This window comes from Dermacentor andersoni, chromosome 2 (genome assembly GCF_023375885.2).
Source record: "Dermacentor andersoni chromosome 2, qqDerAnde1_hic_scaffold, whole genome shotgun sequence".
Classification (NCBI taxonomy): domain Eukaryota; kingdom Metazoa; phylum Arthropoda; class Arachnida; order Ixodida; family Ixodidae; genus Dermacentor; species Dermacentor andersoni.
The window spans coordinates 82,145,275-82,172,902 of NC_092815.1; the positions used below are offsets into that span (position 1 = coordinate 82,145,275).

The 27,628-nt window shown below is 49.9% G+C and overlaps 1 protein-coding gene across 3 annotated transcripts in view; it reads right to left on the reverse strand.

Annotated features, from left to right (window-relative positions):
• Positions 1-27,628, reverse strand: part of LOC126541752 (insulin-like growth factor 1 receptor) — a 239,561-nt gene that overhangs the window by 173,285 nt on the left and 38,648 nt on the right. For 2 of the 3 annotated variants that reach the window (XM_055076895.1, XM_050188678.2), the window contains exon 1: positions 19,446-20,436. The exons of the other annotated variant lie outside the window; for it this stretch is intronic. The gene's annotated coding sequence lies outside the window, so the exon portion shown is untranslated. Of the gene's footprint in view, positions 1-19,445; positions 20,437-27,628 lie in introns of those variants that run through there. 3 annotated transcript variants of the gene reach the window in all.

Below are 27,628 nucleotides of genomic sequence, written 5' to 3' on the forward strand. Positions count from 1 at the left end.
CTGTAAATACTAGCATAGCATCCAAGGAGGCTATGAAACAGGTCAGTCGCCGTGATGTCAGGATACCAGAATATACGAGAACCTACGTTACTCATCGCGATTGGCGTGACTGGCCCCACTCATCATTGACGATATCAGAAAGCTAACTGCTGGTGTCTGTTGTGTTATATCCATCTCCATGAGAGTCGTGTTAACGAAGATTGTTGCGATACAGTCTACTACTAGGCTACAACTAGTATAATCATAGCTTAAATACAGTGGCTGAAGCGTAACCGTCGCGACAAGTGACCGGGAAGGACAGCTCCGGCTATGGAGTATGCCGTCTCTCTCCGAGCGCCTCTACTGCAAAGCTGTGTCTGCGCCGTGCTAGCCGTGCTTTCTGCTAGTGAGAGGGTTGCTTCGCTTCGTACCGACGTTCGGGCGCGACAGTGCCCTGCAGCTGTCTAGAATCCCGGCACTCGACACAATGCACAACGCTGCGGTCACCATGTGTGTCCCATTAGCTTGGTCTTCCGTTCACATCTGGGAATATCCGTTAGCCCCGTATCCTTGTGCCTTTCATTAGGCTTTTCGTAACTTTGTAGTTTCAATTGTCCCTCTACATGTCATCTTCGAGAGCGTCTCCTCTTCACAGACACCGACAGCCGTATGTGCAAAGCTGGCAACGCGGAAGTCAGCAATTTGTAAAAGCTTCTTTCAAATTTATTTTCTGGATACTTTGTTGTTTGTACGCTTGCCCCGCCTTTTAGGAAATGTATCTATCTTCTATTGTTGGTCGGTGCTTCCTGTCTCTGTAGTGTCGTGCGCGCTACACGATGCATCACGGAGAAGCCGCCGCTCCATGGCGGGCGGAGACGCAGACGAACGGGCACGCAAGTGACGCTGGATATACAGCTGTATATCTGGTTGCATGGAGCGCTCGAGCGCCTCCTTGCTCTGCGGAAGGGTTTGTGTTCCAGCTGTGGATTTGATGGCGTCGTTTGCGGCGGTGTTGCACTCACACGGCCCATCAACGTGCCGACGGCGCCAGCAAACGTATTTTGCTTTCGCTTCGAAGCCACTGCGGATGGCGCTTCAAAACGACCAAAAATGCTTACATTTTGACATAGTTTAACCTTCTCTTCATCCTAATTTCACGCATCAAAACGAAGGCTGGCTGGTGGTATCTGCGGCGTCTAGGCCGAGATGCCCGACTACGGGCTCGTCTCACTGTGCGTCAGCAGCCGGAGGCTGCTTTCGAGTTAGAGGTTTGACACTGGTGGTCGCTTGTCATGAAAGGTTTAGAGCTCAGGTTATGCTAATTAGCATTACTTTCCGTCGAAAAGGAGTTATAGCAGCCGATGTTCCGGTCACCGGCGGCGGCGACGCCAGATACGCACGCAAGGTAAAAACATTCCTCCCCTTTTCGTTGTCGCAAGAGGGCGCGGCATGCGACGTGCGCGTCAAGGAGGAACTCACCGGCCTGAAGGAGGGAAACGGCTGGTTCCTCTTTTCTCGTCCCCCCCCCTCCCATTTTTTTTAAAATGTATACAGCTCCGCTGCGAAAAGAAAAAGAAGAAAGAGCTGCTTGCGCATGCACCTGGGAAGGCATGCATGCGCCAACCCGTCAATCGTGTGCGCGCGCGAGCATCTCGCGAAAGGTTACGTTTAGGCATGACGACTTTTCTCCATACAAGATAATCGAGAGTTAACTTACGTAAGCACGTGCTACAGCTGTTACTGATATGTCACGCGCCGGCCATAAGACGAACTTAGAACACTACTTCGCTACATAGTATATGCAAATACTGGAGTACGCTAGCAAACGCGACAGTGCATCCAAAGGTTATACGAGGCCCCACTGGCTCTATACGCCTGCCTTACCGTATCGCGAATTACAAATTGGCACTTGGCGAGTGGTTACGTGCAACAAAATTGGGTTTCTCACGTAAAGACCGGCGTATAATGTATAGTGGGAAATGGAGCTCCCAATTGGGGCCGTTTCGACGCAGAAATAGTTTTGAAAGCTTGGCATGTCGGCTCTCTGGTTCCATTAGAATGCGATGCAGTCCTTCTGCACCGTTAAGCGATTGCCGATATATCGAATGCAATGTAAACGCAGGTCAACATAAATGACGTCAAGACAAGCTAGTGCAGTAACTTTAGGGAGGCATGGCCACCCGCGTCTTTCGTCTTTGCCGCTTCTCTGGGTTATACTAAGCCTAGCATCAGCGTATACATCTAAGCCTCGTATCAAAGTATTCCCCAAGAATAAAGCCTCAGTGAATCAATTCAAAGCTGAAGAAATTACTTGAAAGCTTTCGCCTTAATTCTCTGAACAGAGTAACCAGGAAAATATCGCCGAATAATGGCAATCAGTGAAATACTGATCAGATTTACCCGATGGCGTAAGGCCCGTCATAAGGTAACTAGACGGAAGCAAAGCACAGCGCGAAATAAAACACAATAATCAAGAAATTTATTGGAAGATCCGCCCAGTGAACGAAGTTTCACGTAAAAAAATGCCACCTATTTGACGAAAGTGAGCAAGTGGCAATTTTTCCTTTTGTGATGTGATAACACTGCCGTGACACAACCCCTTTCCAAAGATCATTGAAATCAGACGCCATTAAAAACCGCGATACCCACCGGTTATCTTCCACGAGCTCAAAAAAAAAAAAAAAATGTTGCCAATGAGGCTGGCTAATGCTAATTAGCTCCAACGGTCACTCAAAGTGAGCGCGTGACACAGGTATAATAAGCCCCGAACGACAGCGCTGCGTAAACTAGGGCCCTGTCAAGTGTCTTCTTCTAAAAGGGTCAAGTGTGTTCGGGAACGCTCTCCAGGTGAGCGCAGCGTGCGCGAGGAGCGGAAGGAACCGCACTGGCGATACCTGCGCTAGCGAGGAGAGACTTCAAAAAGATGATGAGCTTTTTCACAGCGCTGGCTTCAGAAACTCCGGCTCGCATGCAATAGGGCAGATTGCATGTCACCAATTTTTCGAAGGAAAAAAAAAAAAAAAGACGAAACTAAAGCTGTTAACACGCAAGCACGCACGCACGCACGCACACCAAACGCACCTGATTATTGTACTTCGTACTATTGCGAAATCTTCTCGGAGGCAAAGGAGATAATTGCACCTAGAAAGACGGAACCCAGACGAATACAAAGGACGGCACTGGTGGTGTCTTTTGGTTTCTTGTTCATGTCCGCGTTTCGCCTTTTTAGCGATACGTATGGGTTTTATAGTAGACGACCACCACGCCAAGAGCAACTTCTCCATACAAAACTTTATTTTGCAGTAACTACTATACTAGTACTACTAATAATGATAATAAAATAGAAAACGTCGCGATTTGCCTTGAATCGCACAGCAGCCGCGCGACTGATGACGTCAGTGTCTGAAGCCACATACTTCGCAGTCTTTTTCGTTAATTTAAGGTCGAAATGCCTGCCGGATTAGAAGAAAAAAGAAATTAAAGAATTGAGTGTTGTCGAGATGAATTTATCATTGCGTGCATCAATTCGTTTACAGCGTTACTCATCACGTGGCCATCCCTGGACAGACGTCAGCATAATCTCATACGGCTGTAAGAGTTCGGGTCGGGCATGACGAAAATGGGTAGCTGGACCACGCCGTCGTCCGCCTCATCTACTCTGAGGACGTTGTTGAAGAGAGGAGCAGGTTGTCATCGAGAACGAAGAGTACAGAACGTTACGTCTCAACAGTCTACAGCATGACTGAATGGAAAGACACCAGAGGCGCCTAAACATCCCGCTTAAATCCCCCCCCCCCCCCCCCGCTCTGTCCTCCCCAGATACCCAGGCCAGGGAAACCTGCAATCGGAGCGTCCGAAGTAGCCGAAGGCTCCCGCCTTGAGGGCGAGGGTGAGCGCAATGACCCCTGCGTTTCCCTCTCTTCACTCCCACTCCCCCCTGTGCAGCGCGGTTGCGGTGTCCTCCCCGGAGAGACAGTTACTGCGCTGCACTTCATCCCAATTTTTCTTCTCTCCAAACAAGAATCTCCATCTCTGTTCACTGAACACATGTGAGAAGTACCCCTCACGCGCACACGGTTCACTGTCCCAGAGAAAGGAGGGGACGCTCGTTGACAGGAGGGTTCACGCTTGTCTAAACTGAAGAATGAAATAGCTAGCGCGTATTATTACACCCCGAATGCCGACTATAATTTTCCTCCGCAACCACAGTTATGAGCGCCGCTTCAAGGACACGAAAAAGCGAAACAAGGTAGATTAAATCCTTACCGTCGCCATATGTACTTTCACCGCCTTTCTACGGAAAAAAGAAAACAAAGATGAAAGAGTTTTCAAAGGCTTCCCATACAGGGTTCCTGAAGAAGCATGCTGTTTAAAGGACTAAAACACTATCGAGTCTGTTAGACAGTTTGAAAACAGCAAGGAAACATTCCTTTTTTTTTTTAGATTGCACGTGGAACAAAAATATATTAAAAAATAAAAGATTTCCCGCAAGCCGCCTATCTGACGAGCTTGCCACCAGCCAACCACCCCAAGCAAGATGGGGTTAGTTGGCTGGTAAACCCGCTAAAAGGATTTTATTGGCTCGACTTTTGGTTTGCACAATGCCTGCGGTCAGATATCCAAACGAAATTCCGCTACTGGATTCAGTGAGAAACGAAACTGAATGACCTCTATAAGGTTTTGATGAAACTGAAGAGCTTTCAAGGCCCTCAGAACGGTCTTTCGACCTTCGACAGTTTCAAGGACCGCTACGAATTCTGCGACCGCCCTGTTAGACGAAAGGGAGAATAGAAATAAAGAAAACAATCTAGATATTTGGAGGAAAGGAAGGGGGGGGGGGGGGGCGTAGTGACGATGCACATGCTCTACTCCGCAATATAGATATAGATATATAGACGTAAGAAATAGGCGAGTTACCTCAACGACAGGGACACATCTACGTACAGGACAACAGCTGGTAATGTTGCATCGTGCATACACGTCTACTTCTCTTCGCCAAAACCGATACGTTTCGCAATTCGCTTTGCTTTATGCAGTGGATTGTACAGAAAGCGCGGCGTTAACAAAACAAGCCCACAACGACGAGGCAAGCTATGCACGTGCGCTGAAAAGCTGCGTATAACCTTTTAAACTTTTACCGACCAAACAATGGCTTCGCACCGCAGGAAAAAAAAAAGGAATGCCAAATAATAACCACCATTCTCCATTCCCTGTCACTTGCGACACAATGTATTACTGTTTCCCGCGTCATACGGAAACCCACAGCTGATAAAAAAAAAATTGAGTACCGAGTGTTACGACACCGGCCGCCGACGCACACCGCGTTTTGAAAAGAGAGAGAGAGAGAGAAAAAAGAACGAGTGTGAGTCACGTGGACTTCCGTGCGTTCGTGCGGAGTACGTCAGGCGGCCCTGCTTTCTGTCTTGTCTTGCGCACTGCTCCGATGCAAGGAAATCTCTCTTTGGGAGCGGTGCAGCGTCAGAGTAGAGGGAAGTGGACTCGCTCGTTAGCATTCACGCGTTCACGGCAGCTTACATTTTGCATTAAAGCCTGCAGATTAACCTCAGATTAACGGATATTCGCCTAACATCGGCTACGCGTTTGTTCTGCTTTCCACGAAGTGAATGAAATCATGAATGAAATCATTAAAATTTTTGTTGGAATTAATTACTGGTAATGTGAGTCACCTAAAGAGCACAACGCTGCACAAACATTTAAAAGAAGCGAACTGCATTGGATTCAAATGCGAACAACGCGATCAGAAGATTGTGATCGAAGTGCAAAGCATACCAGTGTTGTCTGCTAGAGTATCTTTGAGCAGCACACCGCTCATTAAAAGGCGGACAGGCAGGAACACTCAGAAATTCGATATTATTCATAATGAGAGGTGTTGCTGTTATCATATGGGCAGTGAAATGACGGATATTCAAGAAAAAAAAAAGGACGAATGAATGAATCATTCAATCAATGAAGTCTCAGCAGAACTAAAGAAATTGCCCTCATTCTAAATGACCAGCGCTATGACCATCACGTGCATGGTCCCAATAAATGAAGGAATTAATTAATTAATTAATTATTAATGAGAACTGCTAAAGGGTCTTTAACGACGTCTTCAGTGTAATCGTTTCGGGGACACAGAGGATTGGGATGAGCTAATCGTTGATTACATTGTCCCTTTCACCAAGAAACGACCTTCGAAAGGTCATTCGCGATATAAAAGGTTAATATTGCGTTTCGTCTTAGTGCGCACTCTTTTCACCCTCCACTGAACGAGTGACGTTGATCTGAAGTGACGAGGCAGATGACAACTTTTGCTGACGTTACGGAAGCCGTGGATTTTATGCGTCTCTTTTTCCACGAGCACGATGGCCTCACCTTCGCAAATGTCGCGAACGAAAAACCTCTTTTCTTGTTTTCATCTTATTTTTTTTTTTTTTTGCATGTTTATTCCCTTCTGAGCGGGATAACTTGCGGGCATTAAATTCCTAACATACGCCATACTTCTAAAGACCGGCGCTTCTAAAAAGAGAAGGGGCGGGGGGGCAGAAGAATAAGAGAAAGCTTGTTCCGCAATTTCTTCGCGAGATAATTTTTCGCAAAATTCGCAAAAAGAAAATAAACAAAAGTGCCAATATTAGGTCAGATGGAGGAGGGATGCGGGACTCCACGAGGCTGACGACATCTCCACGGTAGGGGTAAAAAAAAATTAAATTATGGGGTTTTACGTGCCAAAACCACTTTCTGATTATGAGGCACGCCGTAGTGGAGGACTCCGGAAATTTCGACCACCTGGGGTTCTTTAACGTGCACCTAAATCTAAGTACACGGGTGTTTTCGCATTTCGCCCCCATCGAAATGCGGCCGCCGTGGCCGGGATTCGATCCCGCGACCTCGTGCTCAGCAGCCCAACACCATAGCCACTGAGCAACCACGGCGGGTGCGGTAGGGGTAAATCACTATCAAAAATGAAAGTGCGACGACAGCTGCATGAAAGCAAAGTCGTTTCGGCAATACCGCCGAGGGGGGGGGGGGGTATCTAGTTTGCAATCATGGAGGAAAGAAAGAACTAAACTTAACGTTACAGCGCAAACACCTAAGACGAACCACAACCGGAAGAGCGCTGACTAACCACTTCTTTATTTCTTCGTCGTCGATGCATTATTTACCTAGGCCACACAACAGCGCAGGCGCAGAGAATACATTACTGACATCTGCCAACTTATCGCATACGCAAAGGTGTTTGCGCTGTAACGTTAAGTTCAGAATTATGTATAGGCCCAAATGAAGTTTTAAAGAAAGAACTAGGAGGCAGCATTGCACAATGCATTTGAAGCAAAGAGAATCGGCACAACACGTGATCACGGGTAAATTTTGTGTCTTCAGACGCCAAGCTCAACGCGCGCTATTCCCAAAGGATAATGGGTGCAACAACAACTTGCAGCGTCCGCACTGATACACTGCAACGAAGACGATAATTACTGCAATAAACGACCGAAATTACACAAGCATATCGGGGGGGAAACGTGCACTGAACGGTTGCAGATGGCCCCCGAACTAGTGCAGGTCAATTAACACCTATCAGGAACCAAGCACACTAGGCCGAGTCCGCCGAGCAGTGTTGGGCCGACTTTTCTGAGAGAGACAGAAAAGGTGAAGGGAACGGATTCACGGGGAGTTGGCTAGCGAAGGCTGACTGCGTGGCCGTAAAGGTCCCTCCTATAGTTAATTTTCTTCTTCCGTGTTCACAATACAGTGGCCAAAGATGGGCGAGGGATGTTAAGCAGATGGCATTGTATCACGCGCAGGTTAGAGAACCTTCCCAACAACGCCCACGAGGGGCGCGTGCACGAAGGCTTTATATAGCTCAGCTGGAAGACGTCTTCCCGTCGTTTCGACTGTGCGCGGAAGCAATTATCTGGACTAGCGGATATCATTATGAAGCTACGGGCACGAGGTTTCGTTAACAGCGGCGGATACACACACTTGCTTACTGAAACCGCACCGACAGCGCGAGGAACGACAGCGTGCGTGTGTGCGTGAGGGAGAGGAGAGAGAAAGAAAGAAATAGAGAGAGCTTCGTCGAGCTACTGTCATTGATTCATTCATTCATTCATTCATTCATTCATTCATTCATTCATTCATTCATTCATTCATTCAAGTAGTGCGGGCTATAGCTCCACTACGTTATTTGAGACAAACACCATACCGCTTCAACCGCATAAGCCCCGAGGCGTAGGCGAATCCTGTGTTTTCTTCATCGTGCTGAGCGAAAGTAACTTCGCATTTATCGATCAAGAGCGAGCAATACCCAGCTGGTATTTCTGCGAACTAGTCGATTACACAACGATCGTACTTAGGATTCTTTTACTTCTTCAACTTCTTTTTTTTTGCTTCGTCTGGCCGTTTTTCCAGGTTGATGGATAATACGAAGCTACTGTCGATCAGTGCGGTGAACAAAATAACGCTTTCGCCTACGCGATGGAAGAGGCACGAATGAAGGCGCTGTGTGTGCTTCGGACTAAGCATAGTTCTGCAAACGGATAAGTATCGTTTTGCAAGCAGAGGGACAAAAGACAGTAACTGGTCGGGAGGCACACACGTATAGATGAACGATTCGACGTGTATTAATCGCGGATAGGTTCGGCGAAGCTTGAGTTAAGGCGAATGAAGAGAGAGAGAGAGAGAGAGAGAGAGAGATTATACAGTGTGGCCCTGTGCAACAGTGCCGGGTAGACATTCAGCACGGGGGAGTAGGCGTAAGATACATCTCCCCACCGTGCTGCACCGTCCACAACAGCGACGAGTGGGGGTTGGGTGGCGAGCCGCAAGCTTTCTGGAACACGGGGCAAAAATAAAAACCGCCCTGTCGGTCAGTGGGCCAAGAACGCCGCAAGAGAGGGCGGAGGCTATATCGCACTCAGAACCGCCGGGTGGGCGACAGGACAATGCTCGACACAAACAACGGCGCACGGCCGGCCAGCCGCCAACGCTGCTGCTGCTGCTGCTGCTGCTGCAGCAGCACACCGAAAAAGGAGGAGGAAGCATCGGCCAATGGGGCGGCTGCAGCGCAGACAAGACTGTTGATGACGCTGCCAGGCGCAAATGCAAAACGAGACGCTGTATATGTGCGTGTTTGTGCGCCCGCTAAGGCGTCTTCCTGCATTGCCTTGCTCGCGCGGCTCAGTGAGAGAGGAAAGGTAAAGCGCAATAGCTGCACGTGTTGGAGCCGACCGCGGCTCCCTTCGGGTCGGCAGCCGTTGCGTGCGCGCACGGTTGCCGCCGTGCCCTCGCAACAACGGCCGCAAAACACAAGGCGTGAGCCTTGATCAAGCGGCAGTTGCACGTACGTACACGTGCGCAGGAAAAGAGGTGAAATGAATAATAAAGATGGGAAAACCCTTCGTCATTTTTTTTCTTCCCCGAAAGCAACAGCTCGCGATAAAAAGATTCCGACGCGAGAAACTTGCCTGCAGTGCTGCCGCAGTGAGGTGTTACATAAACTGTACCTTTTCTGGTTTAACAGATCACATTATTTTTTATTGCACTGAAGACGTTGACACATTGGCCGACGACCACTTACTCATTTACTATTAAGGGTCACGCTGCCATGATGAAGATTAAATAGAGTTTAATAAAATCTGCGCCATTCCAGCGCAGTAGGCGCGCGTCCACTTTGCGGTGGTTCGGGCCAACGTGCCCGGAACCGGCTAGCTAATGTCTGAGACACGTAGCCCGACCTCAATCCGCAGCGCACGCTAAGTGGCGCCGCGGCGGGTTCGCTGACTCACCGGCATGGCGTATGGAGACGGCTCCAGCCGTGGTACAAACGAATGGGGGTTTATTTCCTGTCATGTACAATGTGCGCGTAAAATACAGGGGTTACGGCACTAGGCTGTCAGTCGCAGACTACGGGTGAAAGCTCCCGGCAAAGTCTGCTCCGCCACAGAATGGGGGCCGCCTTGCTCAGAGAGGCGCGGGACCAAGCGAGTCCAGTCTGCGAGTCTGACAGCCAAGAGCACCGAAACTCGATCTGCCGGGCGAAGGCGCCCGCGTACCTCGGATGCTGAAGGAGAGAGGTGCCGACGAGAGGGCGAGAGAGGTCCGCCCCTCAGGCACTGCTTGCACGCGCGGCATAACGTGAGCCGCACGCATGTTACGCGGATTTCTTCTTACTAGATATAAAAAAAAGAAGAAATAAAGTCTTGACAGATGGTAGCACATGTGGTATGCAGGTCATAAATAGGCACAAGGTGCCTCACAATGGCGGGCCAGTCTTTCTGAGGCAACTTATCCCTGTTTATAACCTCGGTTACTAGCTTGTGTGCAAGTTGCCACCTCCGCAAGCACCAGGCAACGAACATAGCAAAATTAGTAACTTTATGTTAAAGTCCAGCCTCACTGAGTTGGCAAAAAAAGGCGAAGAACGCTGTCGGCGTGAAGAATCATATCGTGTATCCATTAATAACTTATTGCTGAAACCATGTGCTTGCGTGGTGACACCATGAAGTGCACGTTTGAAAGTAGTAAGCTCCCATGCCCCAATGGTTGACGCTTCACGTGCGAATCGTGTTTTCGGCGTCACAAATGTATGTATACCGTGTGTCCCACCGTAATTTGCGCCAAAATTTAGGAACACCCAATTGCCACGCAGCTGGACAGAAGCAATGTTTGCCGTCGCTTGGATCAAGTCAGACCGTTTCTTGTACTTCGCCTAATTACATAATTAGTTATTACTTAATCAACTTCCGAAAAATTACATTTAGAGCAAAAAGAGTATATATGACGAAATTGCAGACCATCGTAAAAAATTCGTAATCCATCTTTCTTGTGCTCAATACGTGCGAAACGACAGTAGTTGTTCTTTTTTTTCCAAGTCTAAGAGAAAGCTCGCAAAACACGAGAAAGTGGCGCGCGACATTTTTCCTTGCATCCTGCCTTGCTTTTGCCTCCTTGGCCGCACAGCTAAGCCCATCGTCAGGCGGGCTGTTGAGCTTACCCGTGCCAACGGAGCCCCGATAATTAGATCAGACAGACTATAAGTCAAAGAAGACGTCGCGAACGCGCGTTACCCAATGCCGGGCAGACGAAAATTTATCCTCGTCCGGTGACATGGTATAGCAAAGGAGGATGTAGGATTTTCCGTATGCGCATTTTGATTTTGAACACGGAACCTGCGCGGCTTCCGAAACGTCAGTAAAAGGACACTCAAGTTCGCGGTCACGTCGAGGCGCACATACAGCAAAAGCGCGAGCAGCAAAACACGCGAGAATAGGCGCAAAGCGACGCATAGGTGAAACTAAACGCACAAGAGGGCCGCGTGTAGACGCGTTCAAAAGACGCTCAGAACGGTATAACTGCGATTCGGCAAACCTGGTTATAGTTATAGGGTGGTTGCAGGATTCACCGCTGAAAGAGAGAAGCGCCAGACGCGAAGAAACGGCAAAACACACGCTCACAAGTAAACACGTAGCGCAACGAACACGGCATCCACCGATAAATGGTTTCGCCATAGTTACACGCCTCGATTCCGGCCTCGCTTGCGTGCTCACACGACCTAAGCGTATGCCGGATTCCCTCTGGACATCCGTCGCGCCGACGCCGTCGGGCACAAACAACGTGTTCTCCGCTGCTGCTGCTGCCCTCACAGGAAAGAGGAGGCTGGCAGCAGCACGCACATAAGAAAGAAAGGCGCGCGTGCTAGATGTCAGTGATGGAAGCCTAACGAGACGCGGAATCAGATACTGCGCCCGCGTAGTGTTGTTTCCCTTGCTATAGCTTCCCGATAGAGAGCACCCCCAGTTTCATTCGCGAGCGCCGGCAAGAATAGCAGCCATGCACCCCGGCACGCGGAGCGTATACACGTGCGACGTCTCGGTGGAGACGACGGCCGAGACACCCGCCGCATCCGGAATGGGGTTCTGTTCCCCCGTGAATGGTGGAGCGTGTGTACATATTGCGACGAGCTATATACGATATGCTGGAACGGCGACTATTGACGGAGTCGGTTCGTGGACGGTGTCGTGTTGTGGCATATCTGTTTCGTACCCGTCCTTAGCACACGGGTACGAAACATACGAGTGCACAGTACGAGTGCATTCGCTGTGGTTTGGTGGTGTGGGAGGCGGAATGCGGGCGGCGTGCGTTTGCTCGGGTAATGGGACAGCAATGGCGATCGTCGACGCCAGGATCAAACAGCGACAAGAAATGGTCGCTATTCTGGCCTAACCTTCGTTGTGGGTTATAGACTTGCGGTACACCGTATACGGAGTTCTGCGATCAGAGCAGTCCCGAAACACCACTTCGAATTCCGGGCATGCGCCCCCCCCCCCGCCCCCCTCTTGTCAATTCGCGGCGGTAATTTGAATGACGCGCCAGCAATGCGTCACAACTTGAAAATTCGCTTTCAAACGCCGGAGCCTACTAAAACATAACAAAATGACTAATCCGACTGAAAAAAAGCAAATTAACGAAAAAGTGTACAAGCAGGATTAAAAGAAGGAAGAGAGAGATAATGCTAATTAGAAACGTCGTTTGTTTGGTTTCGCGTATAGGCCTACTCGCTTTCTCGTAGTTGCGCTCGAGAAACCGGTGTCTTATGGTTAGTTTCGTCGCTTATAGCCTATAGGTGGCGCGACAATCAGCAGACCCTCACGCTCGGTCCCTGCGTCCGAATTGTGTGAAACCACGCGTGGGAAGTCTCGCAATTAACTGGTATGGCTGATTATATATATATATATACCGGAGCCTTTACGCACGAGGTCACGATACCTTGTTTTACGCGCTTGAAAAAACGCAAGTGTGTTCGCACTCCTTCGCGCACCACCGTATTTGCGCACTGTATACGGAGTGAACATCGCGAACCGCCCGAGGGAAACGAAAGAAAAGTTCTACTCGCCTATAGTTACGCGTATGGGAAGCGCATGTGCGAGTGAGAGCTAGCAGCCTTGGTTTTACATTCATCAACCCCTCATTAACGCATAACGAAATTGCACAAGGACGCGCACCTACTTCCGTTGGCTGTTCAATGTAACGCCAATCTTTCTACCCGGCGGCTATTGCAACTAATTAAGGCACGCAATCGGAAAGTCTGCGAAGATACCCGTCCGTTTTAGCATGCTCCACGCGCTTTGGAGGTCCAACCTCGTGCGCATGCAAACAATAATTGCTGGTTTCTTTACAGAGAAATGAAATAATAACGATCGAGATATGAAACGGAAAAGGAATAAGAAAACACTACTGGCAGCGCGATTACGAGCGCGTCGAAGTGCGCAGTTTCAGAAGCCGCCCCCTAGACTACACGCCCGAATGGCGGAAGGCTATTAGGAATTATATTTGAGAAGTTGATTAATTATGACTACTTATTAATTAGGTGGAATACATAAAAGTAAGCTCTAGTACATCCAAGCGACGGCAAACAGCATTGCTTTGTTGCTGCCTATGCAGCTACGTGGCATTTCCGTATTATTATTGTTAATTTAGCTCTTGTTGCGTGGGACACCCGGTATACGCGGCTACTGTGTTAGGAAGCCGAGCGCAAGGTATCGGGATCGATACCTCGGCCTTAGCAGCATTCAATATGGAAATCAGCAGAATGTTAAAAAAAAAAGTCTGTGTACTGACTCGGTGCACTTTAAGAATCTCCAGAAGTTGGTTGAAATTAATCCGAAGGCCTTCACCCACTATACAGCGTCCCGCACAACGCGCTGTACCATGAGTTACATTACATATAATTAAATCATAAATCCGAATATGCAGCGATACAACAAAGCGGTAACCCGCCGTGGTTGCTTAGTGGCTATGGTGTTGGGCTGCGAAGCACGAGGTCGCGAGATCGAATCCCGGCCACGGCGGCCGCATTTCGATGAGGGCGAAATGCGAAAACACCCGTGTACTTAGATTTAGGTGCACGTTAAAAAACCCCAGGTGGTCTAAATTGCCGGAGTCCTCCACTACGGCGTACCGTATAATTATAAAGTGGTTTTTGGCACGTAAAACCCCGTAATTTATTTTTAACAAAGTGGTAGTAGCGAAGTGCCCTTCAATAAAACCGCATCATTGCGCTGCACTCAAGGCGCGAATATACGCACTAGCTGTTTCCCAGTTATTGTTCATTCTTCAGAGCAGAGCGCCAAGACCAATGCGATCATATAAATGCAGCAACTGCTCGGCGTTCGCGTGGCTCAGTCCTCAAACAAATAAACAAACGAAAACTGCGACCGCGAGGCTGGAAAATGCCGGCCAGCTGGCTTTGCATGGTGTTTACATAGCGTACACTTTTTAAAAAAAATATCGGTCACAGCCGGGCCGAGAGAGCGTGCCTTGTTTGTAACTGCGACAGCCCGAAAAAGCAGTTACCGATGTGTTTGTTTACAAGCACCCCGCGAAAGCCCACTGCCACGTATAGGCGCCACAAGGTACGGTGACAAAGAAATCTCCATCCGATTTATCTTCACCGTTTTTTGTAACCCCTCGAGGGCGTTACAAGGATGCCGTAACAGAGACGAAGAAAGGGCACGGACGTTATAACCGCGTTAGCCAGGTCGATATCATCATTATCATCGCCAGCCTATATTTATTTCCACTGCAGGACGAAAACATCTATCTGCGTTCTCCAGTTACCCCTGTCTTGCGCTAGCTGATTCCAACTTGCGCCTGTAAATTGATTGTTTGATTATTATTCTGAGCAAAAGCGTATTTCCAAGTTACCACAACGTATACGAGACACCCAGTTTTCGAATAAAGAAAGGCCTGTCTCAATCCCACATTACCACTTTTTTTTTTTTCTGTATTCTACAGCAAACTTTATTTGTATACTTGTGGTTACCTGGAGATGAAAACTGTTGAAACTTTGCGACGTTCTGTTTTTGCCGCACAACTCCGTCTATCTTTCCCGCTTTATTTCTGTTTTGAAAACCGGGTCCCCGTTTCTGGGGAAAAAAAATCGGTCTGTGCAGAAGTAATGAAATATGCGCTAGTTGACATGGGCTCATTTCTGGTGTAACGGCGCCGCAGAAAGTAAACTAAGATGGAAAAAACTGCGCTTATACCGTGTCTATACTTTTTCAGCGTCTGTCTACTTTCTGTGGAGCCGTAACGCCATAACTGAGCCTCCCATAGGGACACCAAACGAAATGATTAGGTTGAAATACTAGGCTACACTAATAGCGAATCATTCATTCGTAGCGAAAACAGTTCTTGCGAGCAAGTAAGTGACGAGAAGGGAAAAAATCTCGAGTGGCACCACCTATTCTTCGATGTGGTATACAACTCACGCGATACGTCGGCAATTGCTAATCCAGAGAGTGGTAGAGATTCCACTCGTCCTCTTCGGCGCGGCCGATTCAAGCTGAGGTTCACAGCAGCGGGACCTTCGGCGGCATATATACCCAACACGGTCGTACAGTGGTGCCGAGAAAACGATGACGGATTTCTCGACGAGTAATGTACCGATCTACAAGTCGGCTCAATATCTTCCTTCAGCGTGTCCCGTGGAGGATCCTCTTCGTCTCCAGTGCAGTGTCGCACACGCCGCTGGACACAGGCGAACGCATTTTGCGACGGTCCGGGGGGCACGACGCGGAGGTGCTCGTTTTCAGACGTCGCGATGTAAACAGCGCCAGAGACGTCGAGCTCGGCACACCTGTGGGGCCCCGCGATGGCGCGAACGCCCCAGGTCGTAAACAGAGGCGAGCAACAGACGCCGCGTGGCGTAAACAAGGCGCCGCCGTTCATGGCCTTCGGCTCGCGCCGGCAGCCCGGCTTTGTAACGTGTTGACGGATGCACTTTAGCTCCGCTAAACGTTGCTACACACGGCACATGTGGAAAGGGACGTCGTGAGACTATAGGCTGGGACCGATGAAAATATCTGCACAATACACGCGATGTGGTACAAATAAACAAGTAAATAAATAAATAAAATAAAAGCGACTATGTCGCTCGAAGATATGACAAATCATAGTTCGCTTGTGCGGTCACCTCGGCGAAGTGCTTGTTAGCCCGGTCCCGCGGGCGAAGCTCAGTTTTCCGAGACGTCGTATCCTCGTCACGTGATCGCCGAGGCGTCGCGGTGACAGCGGCAACAAGACGACGGGGACTCACCGCTGGCGGACGATGCGACAAGGCTATATATAGCAGGCCATAGCCTCCGAGATCGGTCGGCGAGCGCGCCGCCCCGATCCTTGAGAGGAGGAGGAGCAGATTTTAATGAAGAGAAAGGAGGAGAGGTCGGCCTGGAGAGCGTGTCTCTAGCCTGCTACTCCTCACTGGGGAAAGGGGAAGTGGGAAATACAGGGAAAGGTAGGTGGCGGGTGATTATGTTATGGTACAATGAGATACTATATACACGTTGTCCAATATGCGGATGCTCACTGGATACGCAATACACGTAAGAGTAATCTTGTCCATACAAAAAGTAATCTTGCCACAAAAAGTTATTGGGCAAACACATTTCGCGCTGACTACACGTCTCACAGCTTCTAGAGGCGATCGTCTAAACCAGTCTCACTTAAAAAGTTCAAAAATGCTTTTATGGCACGATGGGCACAGTCAACACTCCTCCACGCGCCCAAAAGCTTTTCTTCTGAAAAGGGGTGGGAGTCCAAGCTGTCAACAGTAGATTTGAGTTTTCTTCGTTCGGCCGCATATTGAGGGCACACACAAAGTACGTGAGCTATTGTCTCGAGAGTGTGACAGACGCTACATTCAGGGTCCCGTGCTTGTCCAATCTTGTGAAGGTATCGGTGGGTGTATGCCACACCCAGCCGTAATCAGTGAATGAGGGTTTCCTGACTTCTCCGCAACCGAAGTGGAAGCCGGAATTGTAATCCAGCGTTAAGTCTATATAGGCGCTCTTGTCGATGTTCGGGGTTGTCCCAATGTCGCGCCGTAGAAGCTTTAATGGAGGTATGGAGCAAGGCGTTAATGTCATACCGGGAAAAATGAATTTTCATAATGGTTCCGTCAGTGTGCGCCTTTTTTTGCTTCCGCGTCAGCCTGTTCGTTTCCAGCTATTCCACAATGGCCAGGAATCCACTGCAGCACTATGGTGTGCCCGGAATGAGACGCCTCAGCAATCAGAGACATGATGTCATAAACCAGAGGACTATATGCGGTTCTGTCATTCATATAATTGCTGATGAGTTGCAGTCCTGGTTTTGAATCACAGAACACTGTCCACTTCTCGAGACTCTGTTGCAGTATGCAGCGAACTGCTTCTCGAACTCCGGTGAACTCAGCTGCTGTAGACGACGTCGATCCTGTGTCCTATCTTGAACCGTTGTGCGATCCTCATTCCTGGCACTGTGTAGGCCGCCGCGGAAGAGGTCTGTGTCACGGAACCATCTGTAAAAACATGTTCGTAATGTCCATACATGTAAGCAATGTATGATAGCGCGAAATGCTTGAGACCAGCAAGCGGCATTTTCGACTTCTTCGTTATTCCAGGGATTGAGAGTCTCACCGTTGGCTTTGCCATCGTCCAGAGTGGAACTTCGGGTATGTCATACGGTTCGAAGTCCGACGGCAATAAGTCTTGCTGCGACAACACAGCTTCTGAGTAGGCGGACACAGACCGTACGCTTGTGATGTTCGTGAGTGGATGATTCCTGTGTCTAGTCAGTAGCCTTAGATGCACTCGCAATGGCTCATGTTGCAGATAAACTCGAGCTGGGCACGCACGTGCCTCTGCAATAGTGCCCCAAGTAGACGCACTTTCAAGCGTTCGTACAGCAGTTGTACTAATCCGAGAAAGTACAGGCGCACTGTAGGGGAAGTAGCCAACAAAAAGTGCCTGGTAGAGCTGCAGAAGAGATGACTTGGATGGCCCTCATGATTTTCCAGACATATGTCGAATGATCTGAGTAAAGCTGTCCAGCTTTCTTCTTAATCCAGAGAGGTGCTTCGACAAAGATAAGTCACGGTCGGTGGTGATCCTTGAGAGGTCACGAGGAGGGAAAACCACCTGCATCAGCCGCGCCGGCTCAGTGGCTATAGCGTTCTATTACTGAGCACAGGGATGAGGGTTCGATTCCTGACCGAGTTCCGAAGGGGAGGGCGGGGGGATGCAAGAACGCCCGTGTACCATACCTTGAGTGCGAATTAAAGAACCCCCGCTTGATCAAAAGTAATCCGGAGGGATCCATTACGGCGTCCCTGATAGCCCACTTCGCAGCTTCTGGACGTAAAACCCGCAATTCGAAGGCCACGTGAAACAAAGATGAAGACCGATTCTGCAACATTCACGCAATGGATTTTGCAGAATCGCTCATTCAGAATATTCGCGAGCGAACACGTATACCTTCGCGCCAACGTCCTCAACGGCAGACGCTGCAAGGGGCACTGTCCGCCGTGCTGAGTCCGCGTATGCGACGCCAACTCGCAAGCAACGCAGCGAAGCTGCTTCCCAAACGAGTCCCACCAGGCAGATGCTGCGCTGCAAGTAGCAACGAAGGCGAGGAAGGAAGCTGCCCTAAGAGACAACTGGGTCACTTCTGCCGGAAACTTACTGCAGCGATAAGCTTCGGGGCAAAGACAGCATGGACAAAACACAAGCCTGAATACAAAAGCAAAGAAGAATCCAGATACAACAGACTGGACTGTTTTCCAAAAACATGGCTCTCCCGCTCAGTTTCTCACAACGACGTCTATTCACCGAGTACTGCCTTTCACAGCACAGATATATATATATATATATTTTACTTTTTCGTCTCGGGTACATTACGTTCCTTGAATACTTCTTGAACGCAGATAATTTTAGGCGCTATATGTAGAGAGAGCAGATTTAGCATCAAACAGAAAAAGTCACGTAAAGTGACAACCTGCCTCCTTCGAAATTATGGAAAACAAATGACCGGTTCATTTTAACTAAAGCTTGTGTGATATTTCTGCCTCAAAAAATGCAAGAAAACTGAGTTACTTTTCTTTCTTTGTTTCTGTCTCTTCCTTCCTTCGATGATTCACGTTTTTTTTTTTTTTTTTTTTTTTTTTTTTGGCGAAGCGTGTCAGGTACGGTGCAGCGGCTGCATTCGTAATGCACGGATGCAAGCACGCCGGAGACACGTGAAGCTGCAGATTTCAGCGTGAGGAGGCAAACAGCAATGACGAGACTTGCTCTAGATGTCCTATCCCTGTTCGTTTACAGGCGCGCTGCTTGTCTATGCTTGAGACAGCAAATGAGCCCATGCTTGAACGCGTCCTCAACGTCAGAGAGTGTTTCGCGCTAAACTCTCTTCCCAGGCCCCAGATTACGCGAAAAAAATAGTACGAACCTGAAAGGTAGGGTCGTGCGACAACCTCGTACGGACGCGCGCGCACACTGGCGAGTGCATCCTTCGTACCCTAAAAAGCGTAACCAAAAAAAGAAAACGCATTGGAGGACCTTGGCGCAACTTTCGTGCGAGGCGCGCTCGCAGGCCCCGCGCGCGAGCCGGTAAGACCCAGACAGGAGCGCCAATAATTAGACACCCACCTGGAGGCGCTTCCTGCCGCCGAATGTAGTTCACCGCCGCCAGCCTTGGACGGGTCCGAGCAAAACGGCACTCCCGGCAGCTGGGTCATGCGGAACCGTCACGTGTGGCTGGCTTATGTAATATTACTGCGCCGACGCAACCGTCAGGGCCGCAGACTCAAAACAAACTCCGCTCACACAACAACGCCGGCTTCGCAAAGACCGCAGGCTTCGTTGCAACGAACTCACTGCTACTGCTGCCGACCGACGCACACACTTTCTTTTTTCTTCTTCTTTTCTTGTTTTATTCCCACGATCGGGGCTTTGTAGCCGTGGTTGCGCAGCACAGACCTATAGTGTTCGTGCAGCCCCTCGAAGACGCACTGTTCGGCAGATTCACGCGCACGCACTTCACAGGTGCACTGGAAAACCCGGCGATCGCACACGACCAGGTCGTCTCACCACCGACTCCGCGGGCAAGCAAAGCTCGCTCGCTCCTTCACTCAACGAAGGCCATGTGCACGCGTCGGCCAGGAGGAAGTGACCTTTCTCCCGCTTGTCGTCATCGCCAGCACCGCGCAGCGCTGTTGTCGCTGTTGTGAGGAGGCGGCGAGGGCCCCGCGCGCTCTGCCTGCGCGCTGCCCTTCCGTCGTCCGACGTGCATTTCGTCCCCCTTTGCCGACGCCGGCTCCTCCCGCGTTTTTTCGCTTATTTTTATTCCGCGTTCAACTTCTTCTCCTCCTCCTATCACACACAGAGACGCAGTCGTCGCCCCACAGCTGACGACGACAATAGACGCGAAAAAAACAATGAGCGAGCACGCGCGCGACCGCTCGACGGCAACGGCGACATAGGTTGCACGTTTCATTTGCGCGCAGCTCACGTGAGCCAAGCGTGCTGCGTCTTCGCGCGCCTTCCGTTTACACAGGCGCGCGCGCGCGCTGCGCCACACGCCTCTGCGCGGGACCGGACCCGCGTGTTTGCGCGCACGAGATCCGCATGCCTGCGGCTGGCGCACCTCTCACCCACCACCCCACCCTCCCCCGGCATTGGCGCCTGCCTCCCGTTAAGAAAGGCACGAAGAAACAGGAGGAATGAGAGGGAGGCTGCGGACGAGACAAGCGAGTCGCACGCGTTATCAGCAAGAGCGCCCTTTGTGACACGCGGCAAAATGCGCACGATCGCCGCGAGCTCGTTATATATGCTCTCGATCGGCCGCGTGTGGACCCGTCGGCAAGAAGGCGGCGTCAGCGTCGCACCTCGACAGCAAACACGATCCGCCCGACTTCCTCGTGAGCGTACAGGAATGTGACAGCAGAAGGAAGCAAGGCGCACTGCACAAGCGAAGACGCGCTTAGCACAGGACATGCCGGGAGAGATATTATACAGCGCAGGCTGATGATCCGGGGAGGAAACGCGAACGTGACGCATTTACGCCACACATCCCGTTCCCGCACACGCATGACTCCGTACTCGAAAAGCGCTCCTCCTCCGCTACATGTTGCCACCCCGCGAAGGAAAGTACAGGACACTGTACTTTTGGTAAAGCGACATGAGAAGCTGTTTGAGAACCCCTTCCCCGCTTCAGCAGACGATGCCTGATAACGAAATCACAGCTCAGAAGTCACCCAGGAGAGTTACTGATTATCAGCGGCTGTTTATTTCAACAGAGGGGCGGCTCCGCCAGCTAACTTCGACCTCTGGGGGTTCCACAAGCGTTCATCGAAATCTCGATACACCCGTGACGTTCTTTCTTTCTTTTTGAATTTTGCTTTCACACCCTGTACGTGGCCGCGAACACAACGCGCCACGTCGCGCTCAGCGGTATAGAACGCGTGCGCCGAACGGTATGACGCAATTACGCCTAAATGCAGTGGGCACGCGCGGAATAAAACAAGGAAGGCTTGTACTATACTTCGTACACGCAGGCGTTCGCGTGCTGTGTTCCGTTCTGATTTGTCGCAGCCCTCAGATGCAAAATTTCTTCGCAGTCGCACAGGTGTGATCGCGTCATGCGAATAGCGCCCCGCGCAACGCGGCGACGACCTCCGGCGTACAAGTTATAAGAACAGCGACGGAAGCGCGGCGGAATGCGCTATATACTGCCCGCGGTATATAGTTACCGGCCACGTCGATCGATCACTCCACCGTACACATCTTCTACCTTCCTAGTCGTGCAAGACAGGCAGCCACTGCAATAGTCTTGCACCATACCGCGGGAGCAAGATCGAGGCGCTCATTATGACCGATCGCTTTGCGAGGAACGAGACGCTGTCAAAGTGTGTGGCGCTGCAAAATAAATGGCGTGCCTCGAGGTGTAGATTACGAGAGAGAGAGAGAGAGAGAGTAACTTGTTTGCTGATCTCTGGACAACTGAATCTTTGTTCCTGCAGCGTGTTAGAAACGCTACACTATGGATTTTGCTTTTTCTCCCACTCTGATCAGCATTTTATGGTACCATAATCAACGTACCAAATATGACACGCTGGGTCTTCTGGGGGAGAAGGAAATAAATCATATACACCGGTGAGATTCGATACAATATCACTTGTCAGTGGACACCTGAGCTGTCCCGCAGCTAAGGAAGACGATAAAAGGAAAGAGAAAAGGACGACACTAGGAGGGCGATGAAAACTAGTAAGTATACCAATGCCGAAGGAGTCCTGGGGCGAGACAACAACGTGGTGGGATATCGAAAAATACGAATCCTATCAAATCGGAGTTTATTAAGCCACAGAAGGATTTACTTACACACAGGAAAACTGCAAGCGTCGATAGCAGGATACGACGTAAGCCGTGCGCACACAAGCAAGCGTGCGAGTAACATCCCTACAATCATCCTCTGAAACAGATTGCCACAAGAAATTGAGCGCCTGTGTGTATGCCATATATGCATAGTACAGGGCGTATGGTTTGCCAGCGCCTGTCGTATTTGTAATTCCTTGCCGTATTTTCGTCTTTAGCGTTGGTCCCACGTGGCCCTTATACCAAGGGCGCTATAGCGTAAAACTATTCCAAACTTTTCTATTCCAGTTCTGCTATCAGCCCTCCACGATTGGTCAAAAACTTTTTTCGACCACCCCCACTTCACCTGTCTGTCACGCGACGTCACGAAAACCGCGATAGCTCCCCATCTGATATGATGTGTACACACTGGTTATGCATGATTTGACAGAAAAAAGAAAAACAGTTATTTCTGATTCGACCCCTTTTCGCCATTAGCCCTCGGCTATTGGTAAAAAGCTTCCAGGCTGCACCCACTTCACCTGCCTGTTACGCGACATCACAAAACCGCACAAACTCGCCGCGTCAAAGTGACGTGTACGCGATAAAGATGCATTAATATGCCGAACAAAACTGAATTTTCTTCGGAAAAGCCGCAGGCTGCCCGTTCCGAAAGGAATAAAAGATGCCTGCCGCCGATCACTGAGACGCTGGCTACTCGCACCTGCCGGAGAGCATGGGTGTATTTGCGTATAATAAAACTTCTTGCGTGGCCGTGTAACGTTTTCGAGCACTTTCGGCACGTTTACCACCTCATTCTGCCAACACTTCTTTGCTGAGGGTCAGTTTTAGCGTCATTCGTAAGCTTCCGTTGCATGCCGCCGCGATTTTCGACCAGCCACCACAAGCTAAGTAAGGGAAAGCCGACCAATCGCAGACGCCGGCACCACCCTCTTCATCCGGTTATAGATTTTCAGTGCACTGGCTCTGCCCCAGCGGATCCCTCTCCACTTGAGCGTTCTCCTCGCCTCTTGTCAGCCAATTAGATACGACAAGCCACTCAGTGTAGGCAATGTTATTCGTTTTTCAAGCAAACAAAAGTGACCTCCTATGGACGAGGAGAGTGTTTGATTGGTCTGTACAGACAACACTGCGGGTGATCGCCCGGTGCTTGCGTCGGTGGTTACGCAAATTTGACGTCAGGGCCGCTATTTTGTAGCCATGCCTTATGCCTTATTCTATGCTATTCTTATCATCCACCACACACAGCCGCCTGATCGCGTTGATAATGTGGGCAGACTGTCGCTCTGACCAGTGGCCAAGCGCGAAAAGCCTGAAAAAGCATAGAATCGGAAAAGGCATCGCTACAAGATACCGGCCCAGGAGATTGGAATAGAAACATATTGGAATAGTTTTACGTTATAGGGCCCCAATTCGCAAATTTTTCGCTGCGGCGCATGCAGTCACCATGAACCAGCGCACGTTTGCTTGGCGCACTCTAGATTTCGCCGCCCGTTATACAAGTGGACGGCCGCAGTATGTAAAGGCCCTCTCTTTAACCTTTTGCCTACGATGCCGCCACCCAAGCGGCATGAATTGGCAATAACAAGCGGTAAGCTCGAACGCTACGAGCGCTAATGAAACGCGCCGTCGAAGCTAAGTTTATAACATTAACAGGGCGCGAAGGACGGCGAACAAACCAAAACAAAAAATAAAAAAGAACGCTATCAAAATCGTCAAGCTAAGAGTGCAGCGCTAAGAGTACAGCGCCTTCTCTCCAAGGCAAAGGGAAACGGACGGGAAGCGCGCTGGCACGGGGCGCATAAAGCTCAAATCGGGCCGGCCAATCTCATAACGCGGCCGCCGCCGACACAGCAGGAAGTGAAAGGAGGGACGCTGTTGTGGCGGAGACCACGGCTCCCTCGTCGGCCGTACACTTCCGCGAGCGCGTCTCGGTGGCGGAGCCCTTGAACCACTGCTGCCACCACGGCGTCGGCGACGCGGGAGGCCGCGCCGTCAGAGCAACAACAACCGGGGCAGAAAGAAACAGGGGGGCCGCGTCCGTGAGAAACTGGGTTGCGGCGGCCTCCCTCGGGTACACCGACAAAAGACGCCCGCGCCGCCGGCCGAAAGCAACGCCGCCGCCGCAGGCAGACAGACGCGCCGAGAACGCGACGCCGTCACCTTGGCGAAGCTCGTGTTCGCTCCCACGCGGCCTTCCTTCCGCATTGCCAGAACCGGAGGGAGGGGGGGCACGTTCGCCCGCTTCGAAGCCATTGGAACACGAGCCTTCTCCCTCGGAAAGTTTATTTATCCGCACGCACAGTGCACAAACAGACTGCTGCATGGTACAGCTTCGTTGATGGCCTCATGAATCGGGAACGACGGAGATTAGTAGTAGTAGCAGTAGTAGCAGTAGTAGTAGTAGTAGTAGTAGTAGTAGTAGTAGTAGTAGTAGTAGTAGTAGTAGTAGTAGCAGCAGCAGCAGCAGTAGTAGTAGTAGTAGTAGTAGTAGTAGTAGTAGTAGTAGTAGCAGTAGTAGTAGTAGCAGTAGTAGTAGTAGCAGCAGCAGCAGCAGTAGTAGTAGTAGTAGTAGTAGTAGTAGTAGTAGTAGTAGTAGTAGTAGTAGTAGTAGCAGCAGCAGCAGCAGCAGCAGCAGCAGCAGCAGCAGTAGTAGTAGTAGTTGATTTTTTTATTATGCTAATCGTGGAAAGGAGGAATTGAAGAAAAATTCCTGCTGACGACCGCCCCATAAGCGTTAGGGCTGACAGATGAACGCCGGCACAGCGGATGAGAGGATGGAGGTACATAGGGTATGGTAGATGGGGAGTGCGGATAAAGGAGAGGATAGATAGTATACCGTACGCAAACAATATTCATTTATATACAGTTCGCGACTAAGCAAATAGTTAAATTTAGCTCGCGCGCCACACACACCACAGTGTTTGCGCCGTGTCCGGCAACAATGTCGCACAAACACAGAAAGGCCCGCGCTCACATAGAAAAACAAAGCTCTTACGCTATAGGCCTGATCGTAAAGGCCTATAGGTAAAGGCCAGCCTATCGATGGCGACGTTGGACATATTATTCCTCAAAGGCGGTCAGCCAACGGAAAACAGCACTTATGACCGAAAAGCTTCGTGAACTCGGACCCAGATGATTCCGTATCTAATGCACATTCCTTCCCAAACGGGCTGCACTAAAATTATAACAGGCCTCTATAACACTCACCTCACTGGAATAACTGTGTGACATATTCTCGAGTCAATTATTTCACTGCTTAGCGCTATCTTAATTGTTTAGTTTCTGAGGAGCAGTGTTATAGTTTAATCACTGTCAGTTGTATTGCGGCCTTTCCCAACCACCCACATTTCTTGTTCTGCAGGTGTTATTACTTGGCACTGTCGCATCAGTGCCCATGCATGCACGTGCGTGGAACCATTTCGTATTTGTTCCATTTGTCTGGTAGAGACAAAAGGTTGCCCACTAACACCATTAGTATTTCGCCCACTGTCCGATGCCATCGTCTTGGGAGGGCAACCAGCTCGTCAATCTACCCAGTGCAGGATCCATTTTACACAGAAGCCGTATATGAGTAGGGTTCCATGTATTTTTCGTGTTTATGCGCCAACAATAAAGAAAGATGAAGGTGGGCCGATCCCGAAAATCCTGCTACACCGGGACGAGCTGCGACGGAGGAGAAGCAGGCTTCAAGCACTCAGCCTCTAATAATAATATAAATAATAAATAAAAATAAATGAAATAAATAAATCATGATGCATTGTTTCATGTCGACGGGTATACGGAATCACTTGTGAGCACACACGGACTCACGAACAGGAGGCGTTGCCATATACGCAAAGGACAAAATGTATGTACACCCATACACCCTTGACTCGCAAGAAGACAATGCCATGCTACCAACCGTGGGAATGTCTGTGTGGTGCAAACGAAAGACGGAATTGTGACATCTACTGTGTATATACCTCCAGGCACACCCAAGTGTGATATCGAGAAGTTTTCATGACCACGCACTTTGCATGGGTTATCCGTGATGACACTACCCCTGTGATCATCGCTGGTAACATTTATGTGGACATTTCAAAACCAGACAAGAAATGGTTCACTCAGTTTGGGCTAGAAAAGTTTTAAGCACCATACCAATCTAAGTCACTCAATTACTCAACAACGGTCGTGTATAGATTAAACTTTGGCTAAGAATCTGTCAAAGGTTGTGACCGAACCAATCAATGTATACCGTAGTAATCACAAAGCTATAGCCACTACCATTACGTAATGATAAAAATTGCTATGTGCACCCTTGTCTAACCCTGTATGATATGGTACACGTTCGCTGGTCATCCCCCTTCACATAGTGGAATAGCTTTTCATTTTTTTGTGGCTGCTTCCTTCGTTCGTGCGCAGAGAAGATAAAGACAGTGAATTCAACGGCGTCGTCACAGCAATCAAACACAGGGAGCGCGCGCGTATTCGCAAAGCCGTTCCTACGGTTTAATCGGTTCGTATCACAGGCGCTTACCGATCGCGACAGCGGGCGTTATAGCGCTAGTGATTGAAGACGGGCCGCCCAAAGAACAGTTCGTAGGAATCAAGAACTTTGCGAATTCGGTTCCATATACCTAACATTGCGCCATGGCAAAATGCGCGCCACTTCGGTATGAGTCAGCTTTCTCACGATGCGATGCCCAACGCATACCGACCCACCATACCTCAGGACAGTGAGGCGTCGTGCAGATATGATGCGAAGCGCGCCGTTAACGCGAAACCTCAGCGTCACGGTGTGCGATGGCGAAGGCAAATCGTGCCGACTACAAGAGATGCTCACGACTACGACAGCGCGATTCTGGCAGACGCCATTTCGTACTTCATTACTGACAGTGCTCCAAAATGTTTCAATATCTATAAACGTAACTGATTCATTTTTATAGCAGCCAGATCCGCTCGAAAGGGAAACAAAGAACACTTACTAGCATAAAATAAATCTCTCCCCGAGTGTTGATTGTACTTCGTCATAGCTTCGTAGCCAGACGCAGAGACGCGGGCCAGTCCGAACGCGGAATATGAGAGGTGAGCTGATCGCCGGGACAGAGTTCAGAGCTTTCCAAGCTGCAGCTGAAAGCCTCCGACCCTGTCACGCGTGACCCCCCCCCCCCCCCCCCTTCTTTCAGAGGAGAAGGGAGCATTGACGGGGACCAAAAAACAGATGCCGCCTAAAACGGTATTTCATATATGCTGCGGCAATCCAGCAAGCTCCACTGCAACGTACATCCTCTAACGTATACTTGCAGCCATCACGTCGTAGTACTACCAGCAAGACAAATAATCTACGCATTAATTAATGCAATCAGCTCATCATCAGCCGTGTGAACGCGACTTCTCTAACGGCGCCCGTAAGGACACAACAAAGACCTGGCAGTTGCCACCGGTGCGTGACGGCGTAATCTCGCGAGAGCCCCGGC